Below are 18,905 nucleotides of genomic sequence, written 5' to 3'. Positions count from 1 at the left end.
AAAATGTAATATCGATTCCACTATCTTCTTAGATCTTCGCCATTACAAATCAGTTTAAAATTGAGTTCGGAAACAATTGCTTTTCTACATTCGACGAGAAAAACAATAAGAAACTCGGTATTCGATACAGTACGTTCTACAAAGCTACGATTGCATCTACGCGAACGCTACGCAGTTACAATAATATAAGTAGCTTCTACGGTAGCAGCTACGACGAACGATATGGATAGAATAACATTGTTAACAAGTGTAAATTAAAAATTTATAACACCCCCGACAAGTGAAGGTTACAGTAACTAGAAAAGACCGAAAATACCTGATAACTTTCAAACGGCTGAACCGATTTTCTTGCACTATTCCGCGCTTACGATCCAAAGTATCAGAGTTTTCCAAAACATCATTTTCAAATAAATAATTATTTATCAAGGCAACGTCCATCTTGACAGCTTGACATTTGTCTATTGACATAATATTATGAACCTAACGGTTATGTAACCTTCTTTTCTACAAGAAAACTAGAAAAGAGCTGATAACTCTTAAACGGCTGCACCAATTTTCTTGGATTATAGCTAAGAACACTCTCGATCAAGCCACCTTTCAAACAAAAAAAACTAAATTAAAATCGGTTCATTCGTTTAGGCGCTACGATGCCACAGACAGATACACAGATACACAGATACACAGACACACAGATACACACGTCAAACTTATAACACCCCTCTTTTTGGGTCGGGGGTTAATAACAAGTGTAAATTAAAAATTTATAACACCCCCGACAAGTGAAGGTTACAGTAACTAGAAAACAGCTGATAACTTTCAAATGGCTGAATCGATTTTCTTGGATTAGGTATAGCTAAGAACACTCTCGATCAAGCCACCTTTCAAACAAAAAAAAAACTAAATTAAAATCGGTTCATTAGTTTCGGAGCTACGATGCCACATACAGATATACAGATACACAGATACACACGTCAAACTTATAACACCCCTCTTTTTGGATCGGGGGTTAAAAATAAGCTTTCTGAAATGGGATATCAGCAAGTTTACCCTAAAACTTTTTCGCAATGGTTTATACGAGGCTTACATATTTTAAAAGTAAATAAAAATAGGATACTCGCTAACCTGCTAACCTATTTCCTAATTCGTATCCCGAGCCTTTCTAAACAACGCCATCTACCCTCCATTAAACATATCAACTTTGAAGGCTGCAATCGAGTCGCCAATTCCCGCCCCGTGAAATTAGGTTCGAATAACGTATCACATTTCAGACTTCAGTTGCCGTCTGATCGTGGACGCGAGCGGACGTGTGGAGAGTGTTAAAGAACGAAATTCAAATTGATAAAATTTCGTTCTATAAAAATCTATGGACATCTCTTAACGATAACGTTGTGAGTTGTGTAGTTTTTTTGTGTTAAGTGACTCTACATTTTGTGTTCCAAAGAGTAAAGAATTGTTTTAATGTGAGCCTACGACATGTTACGTTTGAAGTGGTTAAGTGAGACCAAATGTTACTCCAAAGGTATTTATGTTTTACGCTTTTAAGATTCAACTTTAATGGTTTTTTTTAATTAAATTGCATGCATTAAGCCTTTGATGAAGCCGTCGTTTTGCGATGCCTTATCCAGCGGAGGCAAGTGCTTTGAAAATTTTAATTAGGTGACTTTTAAATTTGCTAAAGCTAAGGGTGGATGAGCGATGAATTTTAATCTCTGCTATGAAAGGAAATTGAGATCTCGAACTTTTTGATACAATAACTACTCTGAATAGCTGCTAAATTAAATTTAAACAGCTTTATTAGGGTAGTATGATTTGATTTTCTTTGGATTGCATGACGATCCAAAGAGGGATTTCAATTTATTTGAGATAACGATTAGATTCTAATATCTATAAAATGTATATATTTAGAGAACATTAAATTACAATGTTACATTTTTAACTGTACAAAGTACCCTACCCATAATAGTATACATGCGAAAGTGCGTTTGTTTGTTGGTTGGTCACGCTGCAATATAACAACCAATCGGCATTCTTCTTTCTTCTTTTCACTTCTTTTTACCTCTCTAGCTCAAACAGGGCGCCTTTGCTGCCCAAAACCAGTGAGAAAAACTCGTTTTTGCTCACTGGAGTGAGAAAAAGTGTTTTGTATTTAGAAGGTTTTGGATTGGCATTTCTTCAATTCATCGTCACAAGAAACGTTCGGAAATGTCGTATATAACATTGCATACCCCATACATTTTATTTCGACAATTTTTTTTAACTCTTTATTTTATTATTTGAAATATTTACTTTTTGTTAAAATGTGTTTTAGACTTTATAATTCTGTAACACAACATGAAACATAAAAGAAAATTAATATTAATTTATTTATATATTTTATTTTATGATTGACACAGAATTTGTTGGCCCGCCTCTTAAATAACCCTAATCGCCGAAGGGAGTTGGTTCCACAGTTTGCATATGCGTGGACAAAAAAGGATCTGACACAACGAGTGGTCGAAGTTCATCAGACACCCAGGTGGTGGAGGATACAAAGCAGGGTGGAATGAGGTCAAACGGCTCTTCAGAGGAGTCCCATTATAAAAGCCATAGAACACGGCTATCTTCGATCACGTCTAGAAACTTAAGATTTAAGTGTAGGTTTTGCTATCCTACTACTTATCACACTAATATTATAAAGGAGAAAGTTTGTATGTGTGTGTGTGTGTGTATGTTTGTTACTCCTTCACGCAAAAACTACTGGACGGATTGGGCTGAAATTTAGAATGGAGATAGATTATACCCTGGATTAACACATAGGCTACTTTTTTTCCTGGAAAGTCAAAGAGTTCCCGCGGGATTTTGCAAAACGTGAATCCACGCGGACGAAGTCGCGGGCATCCTCTAGTAATACTATAAACGCGAAAGTTTGTATGTATGGATGGATGTTGGTTATTCTTAAAAACTTTTTGGCTTTAATTTGGAATGGAGATAGATTATACCCTGGATTAACACATAGGCTACTTTTATCCCAGAAATTCAATGAGTTCCCACGGGATTTTTGAAAAACTATATCCAGGGAACGAAGTCGAGTGCATCAGCTAGTACCTTTATATTTCAGTCAGTGTTTTTATCTTTTATATGTCTCAGTAACAGATTAAAAAGTATATAAAATCGCACTGCATAAATATTTTTATCTATTTTTTTCCGTACAACGTTTATTTCCCAGTGGAAAAATTTAACAGGGCTCTCTCCGTCACTCGTTTCATACAATCGTAGTTCCAATTTCATTGGAATATTAAGTAACCAAAGTCCATGAAATTTTGCAGACATATTCTAGAAGTCCGTGGTTTTCTAGATTTCTATTAAAATATTCGGTTTCAAAGTTAAGCGGTCTTAAAAATTTTCATACAAATATTTGAGCCCCTGTAATTTTAAAACTACATATTTTTAGAAAAATCTAAAACACCACAGACACAGATATTAGTTTCTAGAATATGTCTGCAAAATTTCATGGACTTTGGTTGCTTAATATTCAAATGAAATTGGAACTACGATTGTATGAAACGAGTGACGGAGAGAGCCCTCTTAAGTGCCCTCATTTTGGATGCAGAAAATGAGAGAGTTTTATAGTGATTGTATGAATTAATCCATTCGGTACAATCTACGAGTATATTTACTAGTAGGTACAATAAAACTATAACTGGACGATTTTTGTACATTAAATATATTTTGAAAATTTAAATCGGAGGAAACATAACTAAAGATATAGATCTAAAAACATTTATTTTTTGAAGTTTTGTCCGTCTATCTGTCACACAAAAACTGATAAACTGTATACATAACCTTTCCATTGCTATATTCTTAGTAAGTAAAAAGAACTGCCATTATTACAGCCCTAATAGTATCCAAATGGCATACAAATGATTTCCCTCTTCAACAATATCGCCACTTGGAACCTACAACACGTTTCCTTAGTGTTTGCTTTCCATTATCTTGTAGTGTAGTGTAGGGTCTGTTAGTGTACATTGTGATATTGTGTTCCATCTAACAATACCGTACATGGGGCGAATCTTTTATTCATCCAACGCATCGCGGTGAAAGGTACGAGGGAGGGAAGAGGTCCATTGTGGAACCACTTACGTTTGTACCTAAGTTTTAATTGTCTTGTAGAGATCGTCATGCTAGAGCAGGATAAAAAATGTACGCTTTTCATTTAGTTATTCGTTGTTTTTGCGGATTCATCCTTGTTTGTTTGTTTTTTTATGTCGTAGTCGATATTTTGAGCAAATTTTTAAAAAAACCGGCCAAGTGCGATTCAGATTCGTGCACCGAGGGTTCCGTACTCGGGTATTTTTCCGCCATTTTGACGATAAATCAAGAACTATCATGCTTAAAAATAAATAAAAACCTGTTTTAGAATGTACAACTAAAGCCTTTTCATATGATACCCCACTTGGTATAGTTATCTTACTTTGAAAATTAAAACACATTTTTTTCTGTGATGTAACCACAAATTCACGGTTTTCAGATTTCTTCGTGCTATAAACCTACCAACCTGCCAACAGACAGTCAGACAGACGGACAGACACATGAATTGGTAGGCTCCCCATGCGAAGCCGGGGCGGGTCAACTAGGAATATACATAAAAAGGAAAAGCTGACTAACTGACTGATGATTGATTACTAACGCGGTTCGGGCTACTGCCAAATTCCAACACGATCCGTAGTTTGACCTGCGCGTTGATATTAGTTAGTTAAGCCTCGATGACACGGGGCGAGTTTGCAAGCTGCTAGCGAACTCGCTGCCTTGTAACTTGTAAACTCGCCACGTGTCATCGAGCTTTTTCACAATCTGCTTTTGATTATCAGATTGTAAAAACGCTGCTTGAAAAATAGAAAGCCGGGCTAATTTACTCGCCATTCGCTGGCGTGTTGGCCTGTAAGCTAGTTAACTAGCCACGTGTCATCATCACTGCTAGTAAACTAGTTGCGAGCATCTGCGTTTTGGCAGTTAAAGCTAAAATGTCAAGAGAAGTAGTTCATGCGGGAGTAGTTATTTTAGCTCATATTATCAAGAATGATTTACAACGAAAACTAAAAAAAAACTTGAAACAGAAAAGAAAATGGGTAAGATCGTGGATAGAAAAACGCGATGAATATGGTGCTTCCAGTGGTTTATTGAGAGAGTTGAAGGACGACGATCCTATGGCTTATAGAAATATGTTGAGACTAAACAGTTCCAAATTTGATGCGTTACTGCAGATGGTAGATGGAATGCTCAAAACACGCTAGCTAGTTGGCTACTGAGCGAGTGGAATGTTTGTGTGTCTTACTCGCTCACTCGCTAGCTTTTAAACTCGCCGACTAGCAGCTCGTAAATTAGCCCAGTGTCATCGAGCCTTAAATCACCTTATGGAGACGGTAAAATATGCGGTTACGACGTATTCCGACTACCGAAAGCATACCTACTTGACACCTCCTAGGTTGCGTAAAGAAACAAATCTCATAAGCTAATAAGCATGTTGATCCTTTAAGTTATTACCCGTCCGTAAATCGCCAAAACGCCTAAATAAGTTTTCACTTGAAAAATACAGAACAGAATTTGAAAAAAATTCAGAACACACTAGATGAGAAAGTGTTTTTCAAAACTTTCGCCGCAAAATGAAAAATAATTAAGCCCCAGGAAACACGGAATTGTTCCGGCGGGTTTCAGAGGAAATGGAAAAATAATACCGCGCTTTCATTAGCAGAATAACATAATAACGTGAATCCGTAAAAGTAGTAGGTATACTTTTACCCGGCTCTCTCTGAAATCCTGATTTCTTTTTAATTACTAACCACAAACCTAACTTATAGAAACAATGTGACATATTTTTACCCCCGACCCAAAAAGAGGGGTGTTATAGGTTTGAGGTGTGTATCGTGTGTGTATCTGTCTGTGGCATTGTAGCTCCTAAACTAATGAACCGATTTTAATTTAATTTTTTTTTTGTTTGAAAGGTGGCTTGATCGGAAGTGCATTGTTTATATCAAACAAAAAAACTAAATTAAAATCGGTTCATTAGTTTAGGAGCTACGATGCCACAGACAGATACACAGATACACACGTCAAACTTATAACACCCTTCTTTTTGGGTCGGGGGTTAAAAACAAAAAACCCTTAGTGTGAAATCACTGATTTTAAAAACAACAAAAAAAAAAAACTGTTTACCCTGTACGAACACGCCATGGCAAGCCAAAATTAACTCCGAACTTTTTTGGTCGTAGCAACCACAATATTAACAGTGAGTAGGTTTGTACGTTCGTGGCTTAACATGTTAACATGTTTGTTTTTACACGTTGAGGTAAGAAAGTTGCTTGCTTATATAACATGATGTTGTTCTTGTTAATATAGCCTTATAACCCCCGACCCAAAAAAAGGAGTGTTATAAGTTTGACGTGTGTATCTGTGTATCTGTCTGTGACATCGTAGCTCATAAACAAATGAACCGATTTTAATTTAGTCTTTTTTGTTTGAAAGGTGGCTTGATCGAGAGTGTTCTTAGCTATAATCCAAGAAAATCGGTTCAGCCGTTTGAAAGTTATCAGCTCTTTTCTAGTCACTGTAACCTTCATTTTTCAGGGGTGTTGTAAATTTTTAATTTACACTTGTGTTGTGTAGTTATTTACTCTTAGCAAGTAACAAATTTAATTACTCTTGGTCGAATACTGGAAAGAAGTTTAAGAATAAAGAGAGTATCAATAACTGTTTTTGACACAAGCATAGGTCTAGATAATGGGCAAGGAATAAGGAAAGGATATGAAGGATAGGATGATAGGACAAGATGATGCCCACAACATTGTCCTCTAAGTTTTTTTTGGCCCCGTGGGAATCGTTTATTTCTGGAATAAAAGTAATCTCTGTTACTCTCCAGGTATGTGACTATATCACATTGGAAAAAATCATGCGAATTCGTTAATCTGTTGCTGCGTAATTGTTGGACAAATGCTTGAAAAATGGCATACAATTCCATAGAAACAGAAAGTTTTTCCAGGATAAAAAAATAACTTAGGTATTAGGTATATCACTCTCCAGATCTTTTGCTGTCATCATGTAAAAATCACATGAATTCGGCCGAAAAACCCTTCTTGTTTTGAAGTTGGTTGTAAAGGAATAACAAAGGGACTTGGGAAATGTTGGAAACAAATCAAACATCAAATAGTAGTAAGGGTTGATCCTTTCTGAATCTCTTAGACGTCCCCATAACCTTAAAAGGGGATGGTAATAAGGGAAAATAGAGCAAATGTCACGCCCTGTATTAGGCTGCCTTTCCACCAGACATGGGCGATGTAAGTAAAGTACTTAGCTAAGTTGAGCGTGGTTAAATCTAAGTTATTTTTTTATTTCATTTATTTTATAAGGTACACTTAAATATACATTTACTACATAACTTACACACTATAACACGCAGTGATACGTATATCTACACTAATATTATAGGTAAAAGTTTTGTAAGTTTGTTTATAGGAAATATTGTCTGGAGCTACTGAACTGATTTTTAAATTTATTTCACCAAAAGCAAGCTATATTCTTCCTGAGTGATAGAGGCTATAGGGAAACTCTACGCGTCTTGTATCAAGCATGCAGTGTTTTCCTCGCGTGTGAGTGAGATGAAAAGTTGTGTATTTCGTACGGATGTAAATACATATTTGCACTCGAGCCTTTGAATTCCGCGCTACGCTCATGATTCTATTTTTGAAATACTCGCTTCGCTCGTGAGTCCTTTGTTGGCTCGGAATTCTACAAACTCTCGCGACAAAGTAACAACTTTGCAGCCTTGCATAATAAATACCTATTACTTTCAAGCACCTGTGAAGCCAGGGCGGGTAGCTATTAGTGTAATACACAATATTAGCATTTTACACCAAGACTATACTAATACCTATGTGATTATGTCTAGCAAAAAGGGACCACTTACATCCTTAGCTCGCATCCCTAGCTCGTATCCCTAGCTCGCATCCCTAGCTCGCATCCTTAGTTCGTGTAAAAACACATCCCTCCCTTCAACTAGTTCGCAAAAACTTAGCTTGGTTGAATCCTTTCTAGCAGAACCAAGCTAAGCGACGCAATGCGACCTGTTGGCTCATCAACAACACACACACACACACACACACACACACACATACACACACACAATTTAATACACAAGCACAGCTCTGGTGGAAAGACAGCCTTAAAGGACCTTTGTGCTTGCTGGCGAAAATTTAGACCTTCGTTTTTTGGTTTAATGTACGGGACGACGAAGAGCGCTGTACAATAGAGAATCGTTTGCTTTGGGTGTAATTTGAAGAGAAAATGTGACTTTTAGCTCCAAGCTTGCATAGAGATATGGAAAAAAAACTGCTTTTTGAACCAGCGTGAGTTTTAGTTAGATGTTCGTTTTAAGCAATTACACTCACACCCATACACAAACATATACACATATAAATTATTATCTAAGAGAATAGATGAACAAGTGTAAATTAAAAATTTATAACACCCCCGACAAGTGAAGGTTACAGTAACTAGAAAAGAGCTGATAACTTTCAAACGGCTGAACCGATTTTCTTGGATTATAGCTAAGAGCACTCTCGATCAAGCCACCTTTCAAATGAAAGGAACTAAATTAAAATCGGTTCATTAGTTTAGGAGCTTCGATGCCACAGACAGCTACGATACACCGCCAAACTTATAACACCCCTCTTTTTGGGTCGGGGGTTAAAAAAGAAGTAGAGTAAAAGGAATACTGCTTAGTCAACACAGTTTTGTGTACAGCAGATTTGGACAACAACAAAACAATTTTTCCAATCAAGAAATGGTACGACGATATTTACAGTCACGGACAAAGTAAAACTTCCGTCATAACACTTCTAGTTTATGAAACTTACCGACTACAGGGGTTTAAGTTTAGCAAAGTTAGTGTAGGGCTGCGCCAAATATATTTTTATTATTCTTAATTTCAACGTAGATCACACTAATCACACTAATATTATAAAGGCGAAAGTTTGTATATGTGTGTGTGTGTGTGTGTATGTTTGTTACTCCTTCACGCAAAAACTACTGGACGGATTGGGCTGAAAAGAATGGAGATAGATTATATCCTGGATTAGCACATAGGCTACTTTTTATCCCGGAAAATCAAAGAGTTCCCACGGGAATTTTAAAAACCTGCATCCACGCGAACGAAGTCGCGGGTATCAGCTAGTTTTCAATAAATCGTTTTTCTTTATAAAACGTTTTATAGCAGTTTTGTTTATTTTTAATTTTTAACCCCCGACCTAAAAAGAGGGCTGTTATAAGTTTGACGTGTGTATTTGTGTATCTGTGTATCTGTCTGTGGCATCGTAGCGCCTAAACGAATGAACCGATTTTAATTCACTTTTTTTTGTTTGAAAGGTGGCTTGATCGAGAGTGTTCTTAGCTATAATCCAAAAAAATTAGTTCAGCCGTTTAAGAGTTATCAGCTCTTTTCTAGTTTTCTTGTAGAAAAGAAGGTTAGATAACCGTTAGGTTCATAATATTATGTCAATTGACAAATGTCAAGCTGTCAAGATGGACGTTGCCTACATATATAATTATTAATTTGAAAATGATGTTTTGGAAAACTCAGATACTTTAGATAGTAGGCGCGGAATAGTCCAAGAAAATCAGTTCAGCCGGTTGAAAGTTATCAGGTCTTTTCGGTCTTTTCTAGTTACTGTAACCTTCACTTGTCGGGGGTGTTATAAATTTTTAATTTACACTTGTACCAAAAAAATAATTTGGGGTCTCACATTGTTCGACTGAAGATTTTTAAGGCATTTGTTAATAACAAATGGGGTTTCATATGGAAGGGCTTTAGCTATACATTCTAAAACAGGTTTTATTTACTTTTACGCAACAGTCTTTGATTTATCGAGCAAAATGTCTTAAAAAAAACCGTTCCTCCCCCCTTATCTCCGAAGTTTACCAATCGAAAAATCGAAAATAATTAAGGTCAATAGAACTTTATGTATATTTTACAGAAAAAACAAAACTATGACTTTAACTTAACTATCATCGTTTTTTTTATAAGTATTAACAATAACCTCTACAAACAAAGTTAGTTTTGTGGTTCGTTAACAAAAGTGATTAGAATAGAATATAATATATTTTTATTCAAGTAAACTTTTACAAGTGCTTTTGAATCGTCAAATAATTTACCACTTAAGTTGGTGTTGGATTTTCGTCCCATCGGTTTATGACAGTGAGGAAATAGAGAGTGCACCTGGGTTTACACACACACACACACACACTTATGCCCTGTAATATCTCCCGTGCGGGCGTAGTCGTGGGCATAAGCTAGTTGGAAATAATAAGAGACAGCCCCGTTTCCCGTGCGAGTGCAATGAAACTGATCCCACATGCACGGAGTTTCCGTCACAAAGGCTTTTCGCATAACAAGTATGTAGTTTGCTCAGACAAATAATACGCGCCAAGATCTCATATTATGTGAAGACGTGGCGAGGCTGCTAAGTGTGAGAATAATGGACATGTAGATTATATGTAAGAACCTCAATGGCTCAGAGATTTAGCCTGAAATCTTCAAAAAAATCATGAAGAAATGCTGGTCATTCGGGTATAGTTAAGTAAGCAAAATGATCAATATCACGTCCGATATTGGATTTATGGCAATACCTGCTAGTTGGTCTTGTGCTTAGCATGTTTGACTACAGAATACGAGGCCCTGGGTTTGATTCCAGAGTGGAGCTAAAAATATGTATTGGATTTTTCTGTCAGTACCAGCCCGTAGTTAAGAAATTGGCAGTAATTCATCCCCGTACATCAGAGAGCGTATAAAGTTGTCGGTCCTGAGCGTTATCTATCTCCGGTTGTGTTGGATTTCCGTCCCATCGGGCTATGCTAGTGAGAAAATAGAGAGTGCATCTATGTTTGCACACACACGTCTTGTGCACTATAATATCCTGCGCGAACGAAGTCGTGGGAAGGAGCTAGTTGGAAATAATAAGAGACAGCCCCGTTTTCCGTGCGGGTGCAATGAAACTGATCCCACATGCACGGAGTTTCCGTAACAAAGGCGCTTCGCATAACACAAGTAGTTTGCTCGTGCAAATAATACGCGCCAAGATCTCATATTATGTGAAGACGTGGCGAGGCTGCTAAGTGTGAGAATAATGGACATGTAGATTATATGTAAGAACCTCAATGGCTCAGAGATTTAGCCTGAAATCTTCAAAAAAATCATGAAGAAATGCTGATCATTCGGGTATAGTTAAGTAAGCAAAATGATCAATATCACGTCCGATATTGGATTTATGGCAATACCTGCTGGTTGGTCTTGTGCTTAGCATGTTTGACTACAGAATACGAGGCCCTGGGTTTGATTCCAGAGTGGAGCTAAAAATATGTATTGGATTTTTCTGTCAGTACCAGCCCGTAGTTAGGAAATTGGCAGTAATTCATCCCCGTACATCAGAGAGCGTATAAAGTTGTCGGTCCTGAGCGTTATCTATCTCCGGTTGTGTTGGATTTCCGTCCCATCGCGCTATGCTAGTGAGAAAATAGAGAGTGCATCTATGTTTGCACACACACGTCTTGTGCACTATAATATCCTGCGCGAACGAAGTCGTGGGAAGGAGCTAGTTGGAAATAATAAGAGACAGCCCCGTTTTCCGTGCGGGTGCAATGAAACTGATCCCACATGCACGGAGTTTCCGTAACAAAGGCGCTTCGCATAACACGAGTAGTTTGCTCGTGCAAATAATACGCGCCAAGATCTCATATTATGTGAAGACATGGCGGGGCTGCTAAGTGTGAGAATAATGGACATGTAGATGATATATAAGAACCTCAATGGCTCAGAGATTTAGCACTGAAATCTTCAAAAAAATCATGAAGAAATGCTGGTCATTCGGCTATAGTTAAGTAAGCAATATGATCAATATCACGTCCGATATTGGATTTATGGCAATACCTGCTGGTTGGTCTTATGGTTAGCATGTTTGACTACAGAATACGAGGCCCTGGGTTTGATTCCTGAGTGGAGCTAAAAATATGTATTGGATTTTTCTGTCAGTACCAGCCCGTAGTTAGGAAATTGGCAGTAATTCATCCCCGTACATCAGAGAGCGCATAAAGTTGTCGGTCCTGAGCGTTATCTATCTCCGGTTGTGTTGGGTTTCCGTCCCTTCGGGCTATGCAAGTGAGAAAATAGAGAGTGCATCTGTTTGTACACACACTTTTGCACTATAATATTTCCCGCGCGGACAAAGTCGTGGGTATAAGCTAGTTGGAAATAATAAGAGACAGCCCCGTTTCCCATGCGGGTGCAATGAAACTGATCCCACATGCACGGAGTTTCCGTAACAAAGGCGCTTCGCATAACACAAGTAGTTTGCTCGGGCAAATAATACGCGCCAAGATCTTATATAATGTGAAGACGTGGCGGGGCTGCTAAGTGAGATAACTCTAGGTATCCTAAATACATGTTACAGTGCTTCTTTGAAAGCTCTAGTCATTAAAATCTTAAAGAGTAAAGTATTTGTTCCGCTCTAATGGCGAACAATTAAATTCGAACGTCAAAGAATTTTAACTTGTGGACTATTTCAATTTCGAGCCCAATCCATTAAAACTTTAACACTAAATACCCAAGTTTGCGTTTTATATGGTGAACAATAATGAACGGAACTTGGGAGTTTTAGCATAAGGTTTAACTTACTAGTGACGTTTTGTTTCAAATTTTTTGTTCCGTCACAGTAACTTCTTATCCAATAAGCTTGCATGTAAAAAGGCATTAATAAGTTTATTTTATCAAAGCTATACTTATATTATAAAATGGTTAAGTATGTAAGTTAGTTTGAAGGGAGTAACCTCTGGAACTACTGAACCGATATTGTAACTTCTTTCACCAGTAGAAAGCTACATAATTCTTGAGAGGCTATATTTTTAATATTCAAAAAAAAATTGAGATCAGATATATAACAGAAATTAGGCAAACACATTTACTAACCTAATAATAGATCCAAGAACGTGTCTATCAATTTTTATTGAGTTTAAATGCTTAGTATTCAAATAAAAGCCAAAATACGTTTGTATAGAGCGCCCTACAAATGAGCTCCACTGAAACCGTGAGTTGAAAGTGGAAAGTAACGGTATAAACCTTTTGTAAAGGTACGGAACTCTAATTAAATGACAAAACTAAATTAGTTGCGATTTACCCAAAACTTTGACACGCAATCCAAATTAAAGTTGCCCCAAGCTGCCCAATTTGCCCCGTTATGACCTGACCTAAAAAGCCCCAAATTCATTTTATGACTAAGTACAGCTTAATAAACAAAGTTTATTATCTAAGTACTTACAAGTTATTAAATTATTAATTTCGGGATTAAAAGTTTCGAGATGTGGGTGATTTTGCAAATAATTAAGGCAGTATCGTACTGGTGTCACGTTGTATGATAAAATATATGTTGCTATTTTAAGTTTTTAAACATTTTGAACAATCAAAGGTGCAGAGATACATCGTCGGAATCAACATGCCTGAGAGTTCTCCATATTATGTTCTCAATGGTATGTGACGTTATGGGAAGCCCTCGAGGAGGGGGAGGGTTTGTTAGCAGGTAACATTTAAGTTAGACTTACTCTCGTGCGAATTCCTCTATGCAGGATTAAATCTAAGCTTAATGAAATGTTCTCGCGGCAATGTTAGTTGGAATATGTTTGTTTTTAACATTTACTTCATTTGTGTAACAGTTTAACTACTCGTGGGGGTGACTAACGTTACCTTTTGTTAATTTAATGTGTGGTTCAAAGTATTTCGTTTATTAAAACTGCTATGATTAAGTTGGACCATTTTATCAGTCTCTTTGTATGTAAGTAAATATCGCTTGCTTTAACGGTGAATGAAAGCATCGTGAGGAAACCTGCATGGTCGGGGGTTAAAAATGTGCGTTATGACATCCTTGACTTGTGATTTTATAGGTAAATTCAAATGTAAACCCCATTTCCAATGTGTTATTTGCTCTGGATCATACGCAAACACTATCTAAAAGAGATCGCGAAGTCAATAACAGCCTAGCAGGCAATCGCTACGCGGGGTTGCTTTACTTTTAATTAAAAATTGTCGACGCGTGAAATCGGTACCACCAGCGTACCGATGTTTCTAATTATTTGGAGCAGACGTTTTATTCGTAACAACATCACAGTTTAGCTATCATACAGTTAATGCGTCCACTAGAAATGGGTCGTAAAGACGGGACACAACGGTCTGGCAAGCATTTTAACCGACTTCAAAAAAGGAGGAGGTTCTCTATTCGACTGTATGTTTTTTTTGGTACTGCGTCCATTGGACGCGCCTCTAAAATACGGAGTTTATACAAAATGTAGCAGGGAAATATTTGTGTTGCAATGCAGCCTGATTCGGCCCGCCTGGTAGACGCTTTATAATGGGTCATGTGCTATGTTTTCGATTTTTGTACGATCGCCAAGAAGGGGTGAGTTAGGTCACTGACTTTGCATATAGCTTTCTGTATGACGTAGATCCCCCCATTTCTTTTTTAGGATTTTCAAAAATGACTCGAATGTATTTTGCTACCCAACTGTATGTTAACTAAACTGTGTTTAACATCGAGCGGTTCGGCAAAGGGGATTTGGTTAAAGTATTATGTAAACAAGTTGAATTGCTTTGTTTTTTTTTTGTATCTAAGCAATACTTTGGGTAAATGTAAACAACAAAATATTTAAATAAGCAGAATCCATATAACATTTAAATTTATATTTTTCAGACAGTTTATAAAAAATATATAAAAACTAGAAGCGCGAGACGCAAACGCAAACGTAGAGATCGAAATGAAATGATATTTGGTGTGATTTTATATTAGGATAGTGAGTTGCAGTTTTAAATAACTTGAAAGCACTTATTATCTTTAGTATTCAAAGCAATATTAAATTACTCATTTTTGCCTACTGGGCGAGATAATTTGATAACGCTAAATAAATCATTGTATCGTGAGAATTTCATTGGATTCTAGGAAACACTTTTGAAGTCGCTACTCCATTTGATAAATTCATTTCTCGAGGCGATAATGGTAGCGCAATTTAACATTCCAGTTATTTAATAAAGAAACTCGTATTTTGCCAGAAATGTGTTTATTAAAATTGAAGAGACCTTCTTCACAAGTTCAAGAATACTCGTCTTATTTTATTATGATAATTTCAACGTTTGAAAATATTTTTGTTTCACAAAATACCAGCTGCCTAGTTAAAATAACTTACTAGTAGTTAAAATAACTTACTTGTGACGTCATTATTAATGAAATAAAATTAAATAGATATAGATAGCAGGGTATATCCAATGATGAGATTATTGATTATACCACAGACAATAGACATGTTATAAAGAGAGAGTCTGTGAGGGCTAGACCTTCGTTATTTCATAAAAGCTGAATGTTTCTCTGCGCATTGTCTTCAACACAGGGAAAAATGAGCAACGACTATGAAGTTTTAATCATCGTGGTTTTGGCAGATAAACCAGGTACCACCAGGTAACCAGTAATAAAGATGTATAAAATCTTTCCTCAAAGTATAGTGTAATTTTTTATATTTTCACGAAATCGCGTCATGCATTGCCAGACACTTAACTGGAATTCATAGTCGAGATGGGGACTTTTTTAGGGGACAATTCAGATAACATGAGTGCATTGCATAAAGGTTGAATATGACACGATATGACATGATTTGTTATGTACCGCTTGGCTATGTATTCCATTGTTAGTGTCGTGGTAACCCTCCAACGGATAAACTTCAATAAATTGTTAAAATTTCAGGTTGTCGGGCAAAATCCATACTTAATATTATAAATGCGAAAGTGTGTCTTTCTGTCTGTCTGCTACGTTTTCACGGCTCAACCACTGAACCGATTTTAATGAAATTTGGAACAGAGTTAGCTTATATCCCGGGGACGGACATAGGCTACTTTTTATCCCGGAAAATCAAAGAGTTCCTACGAGACTCTTAAGAATCTATCCGTTTTACCGATTTATATTTTGGTACAGAGGTAGCTTACGTCCCGGATATTAACTTCGGCAACTTTTTATCCCCGAAAAGCAAAGAGTTCCCACGGGATTTTTAAATAAACCTAAATCCGCGCGGACGGAGTGCGTTATAAAAATAATAATTTTCAGTCGCACTTTATTGCATTGCATTTTCAATTTCGAAAAATATTTTATTCACGATTTTAAATGTCAAAAGTTTAATTTATGTGTGAAATATGCAGAATTAAGAAAATTCCTCGCAATTCCAAGTGTAAAAAGGAAATTGCTTTTTTATTAAAAGGCGATCGACACCTCTTTGTGAGTGAGGTGCTCCAGAACTCCTATTTTTACAAGCCTTTGTATTTTATGCTAATAGTATCGGAGATGTATGCACAGCTCTGCTGCAGGTCTTATTCTATATTCGGGAATCGGGAATATATTTTTGCAGGAGAAATTTTAAAGCGAATATTCTTCACGAAAGCTTCACTTTTAAAGCGAATGTTCTCAAAGGCGTGTGAAGTCTGCCAATCCGCATTGGGCCAGCGTGGCAGACTATGGCCTGAACCCTTCTCATTCTGAGAGGAGACCCGTACTCAGTAGTGGGGCGGAAATGCGTTGATCATGATGATGATGATGAATATTCTTCAGAGTTTTCAAAAAATAAATGTTTTTCTTTCATTCTTATAAGACGTACAGCCAAACACGGTGATCAAACGCACTTAATTGACTGGGCAGCGCGTATGCCCACATACGTAGATCCCGCAGTAAGGGGAAGAGAGAGTACAAAAATGCCTTCTCATTCTGAACCGGTGCTCAGTAGTTGGCCAGCAACGGGTAGATAATGATGATTATGATGAATCAGATGAAAAGCATAAAGCTCGCCCGCGACTTCGTCCGCGTGGACTACAACCCCTTTTAAACCCCTATTCTACCCCATTAGAGCGGTTACGCATTCATCCGATCTGAATCCGTGAAAATACGGATATGAAAAACTCGGACCGAATTCGGATATTGCTTACGCACTAATCCGATCTCTGATCCAAATCCAAGCTATTCAGTGGACAGTCAGTCACCTTTTTTTTAGATATTATTTAGATTAAGATTATTAACCCCGACCCAAAAAGAGGGGTGTTATAAGTTTGACGTGTATCTGTGTGTCTGTGGCATCGTAGCTCCTAAACTAATGAACCGATTTTAATTTAGTTTTTTGTGTTTGAAAGGTGGCTTAATCGAGAGTGTTCTTAGCTACAATTCAAGTAAATCAGTTCAGCCGTTTGAAAGTTATCAGCTCTTTTCTAATAACTGTAACCTTCACTTGTCGGGGGTGTTGTATTTTTTTAATTTACACTTGTATCACACTAATATTATAAAGGCGAAAGTTTGTATGTGTGTGTGTGTGTGTGTGTGTGTGTGTGTGAGTGTGTGTGTATGTTTGTTACTCTTTCACGCAATAACTTCTGGACGGATTGGGCTGAAATTCAGAATGGAGATAGATTATACTCTGGATTAGCACATAGGCTAATTTTTATACCGGAAAATCAAAGAGTTCCCACGGGTTTTTTAAAAATCTACATCCACGCGAACGAAGTCGCGGGCATCAGCTAGTAATGTATATATATACTTTTCTATGCGTAACAGCGTGGATATATCACGCATTACAGAGATTATGCAGAAGACCGCAAACGGCAGAACACAGTCATAGCTATGTCATAATGGAAGCTGACCTACTTCCTTTAAAAGGTTTTACACCGCAACCCTTTTTAAGCTCGTACCATCGTACTTTATAACCCGTACCCTGCGGCGTGGGGCCGAAATGACACCAATGATAATTTTTCAGATTTACCTAAAAAAATTCGCACCTTTATTAACATTTGAATCTCGTGAAAAAAAAAATACTGGCAGAATTTTTTGCACGAATGATGAGAGCTTAAAACTGGTGAAATCTAAACTTTTTATTTAGAACTAAAATTTGATTAGTAGGATTTCTTGTATAGGTCAAAAGAAAAAAGGAACCCTTATAGGATCACTTCGTTGTCTGTCTGTCTGTCTGTATGGTGTCGTGTCTGTCGCAAAAACTTCAGGGTTTGTATTTTTCTGTCTGTCTGTACGTCTGTCGTGTTTGTCAAGAAACCTGGGGTCTGTAGGTTTCTGTCTGTCTGGTTTCAAAAGAAACTTCCAACGTCGCATGCCAAAAACATCTTTATTACTGCAGAAATCTATTCCAGGCAATCCTTCACCAGAAAGAAAAAATAAGTTAAAATTATTACTACAGCTTAAAATAATAGTTTATGTTTGAAGTTTGAAAATCGTTATACAAAGCAGCTGTGTGCATAAACTCATATGAGTATCGTTTATTTAAGTTTTCTATTTGAAATTAGCAACTAAATTCTAAACTGCGCTGCGAAAATTGTTAACTAAGCGTTGGAAGTTCATATTTTAAGAGGAGTTTATTTGTAGCAAGTTGTAAGCAAACGTGGTTTGGTTCTAATTTGAATATTAAACAATCAAACTGTATAAAAGTTTGTAAACACGGTTTAGAAACAAATATCCGTAACTGTGGTTTACCCTATGAATATTAACTAGTTTGTTATTCGTAGGGTTTACCAGATTTAACAAACTTCCGCAATCTATTTTGGTCTTGCCTTTACACAATTTAAAAAAATCTGTTATAAGTATGGTCCTGAAAAAGCATATTACACAATCGACGATTATGTAAATGAAAAAAGAGCGTGGATTTGACCCGCAGCTCGTTCCAGGAATGCGCGGGACTGTAATTACTTTTATACATGGCATAATATTGTACATCAAATCTTTGAAAAGAGCAACCGCCGAGTTCCTTGCTGGTTCTTCTCGGTAAAAAAGGCATTCCAAATCAGTGGTAGATGCATTTGACGATTCAAA

The 18,905-nt window shown here is 36.9% G+C and overlaps 1 protein-coding gene across 2 annotated transcripts in view; it reads left to right on the top strand.

Annotated features, from left to right (window-relative positions):
* The first annotated feature begins 1,288 nt into the window (after positions 1–1,288).
* The window catches only part of LOC123864504 (neuroligin-4, Y-linked-like), a 112,323-nt gene continuing 94,706 nt past the window's right edge, over positions 1,289–18,905 (top strand). For both annotated transcript variants that reach the window (XM_045904987.1, XM_045904985.1), the window contains exon 1: positions 1,289–1,519. The gene's annotated coding sequence lies outside the window, so the exon portion shown is untranslated. The remainder of the gene's footprint in view (positions 1,520–18,905) is intronic.

Source organism: Maniola jurtina, chromosome 4 (genome assembly GCF_905333055.1).
Source record: "Maniola jurtina chromosome 4, ilManJurt1.1, whole genome shotgun sequence".
NCBI lineage: Eukaryota > Metazoa > Arthropoda > Insecta > Lepidoptera > Nymphalidae > Maniola > Maniola jurtina.
The sequence above is the reverse complement of the archived record's forward strand: the minus strand, read 5'-3'. Positions and strand labels throughout refer to the sequence as shown.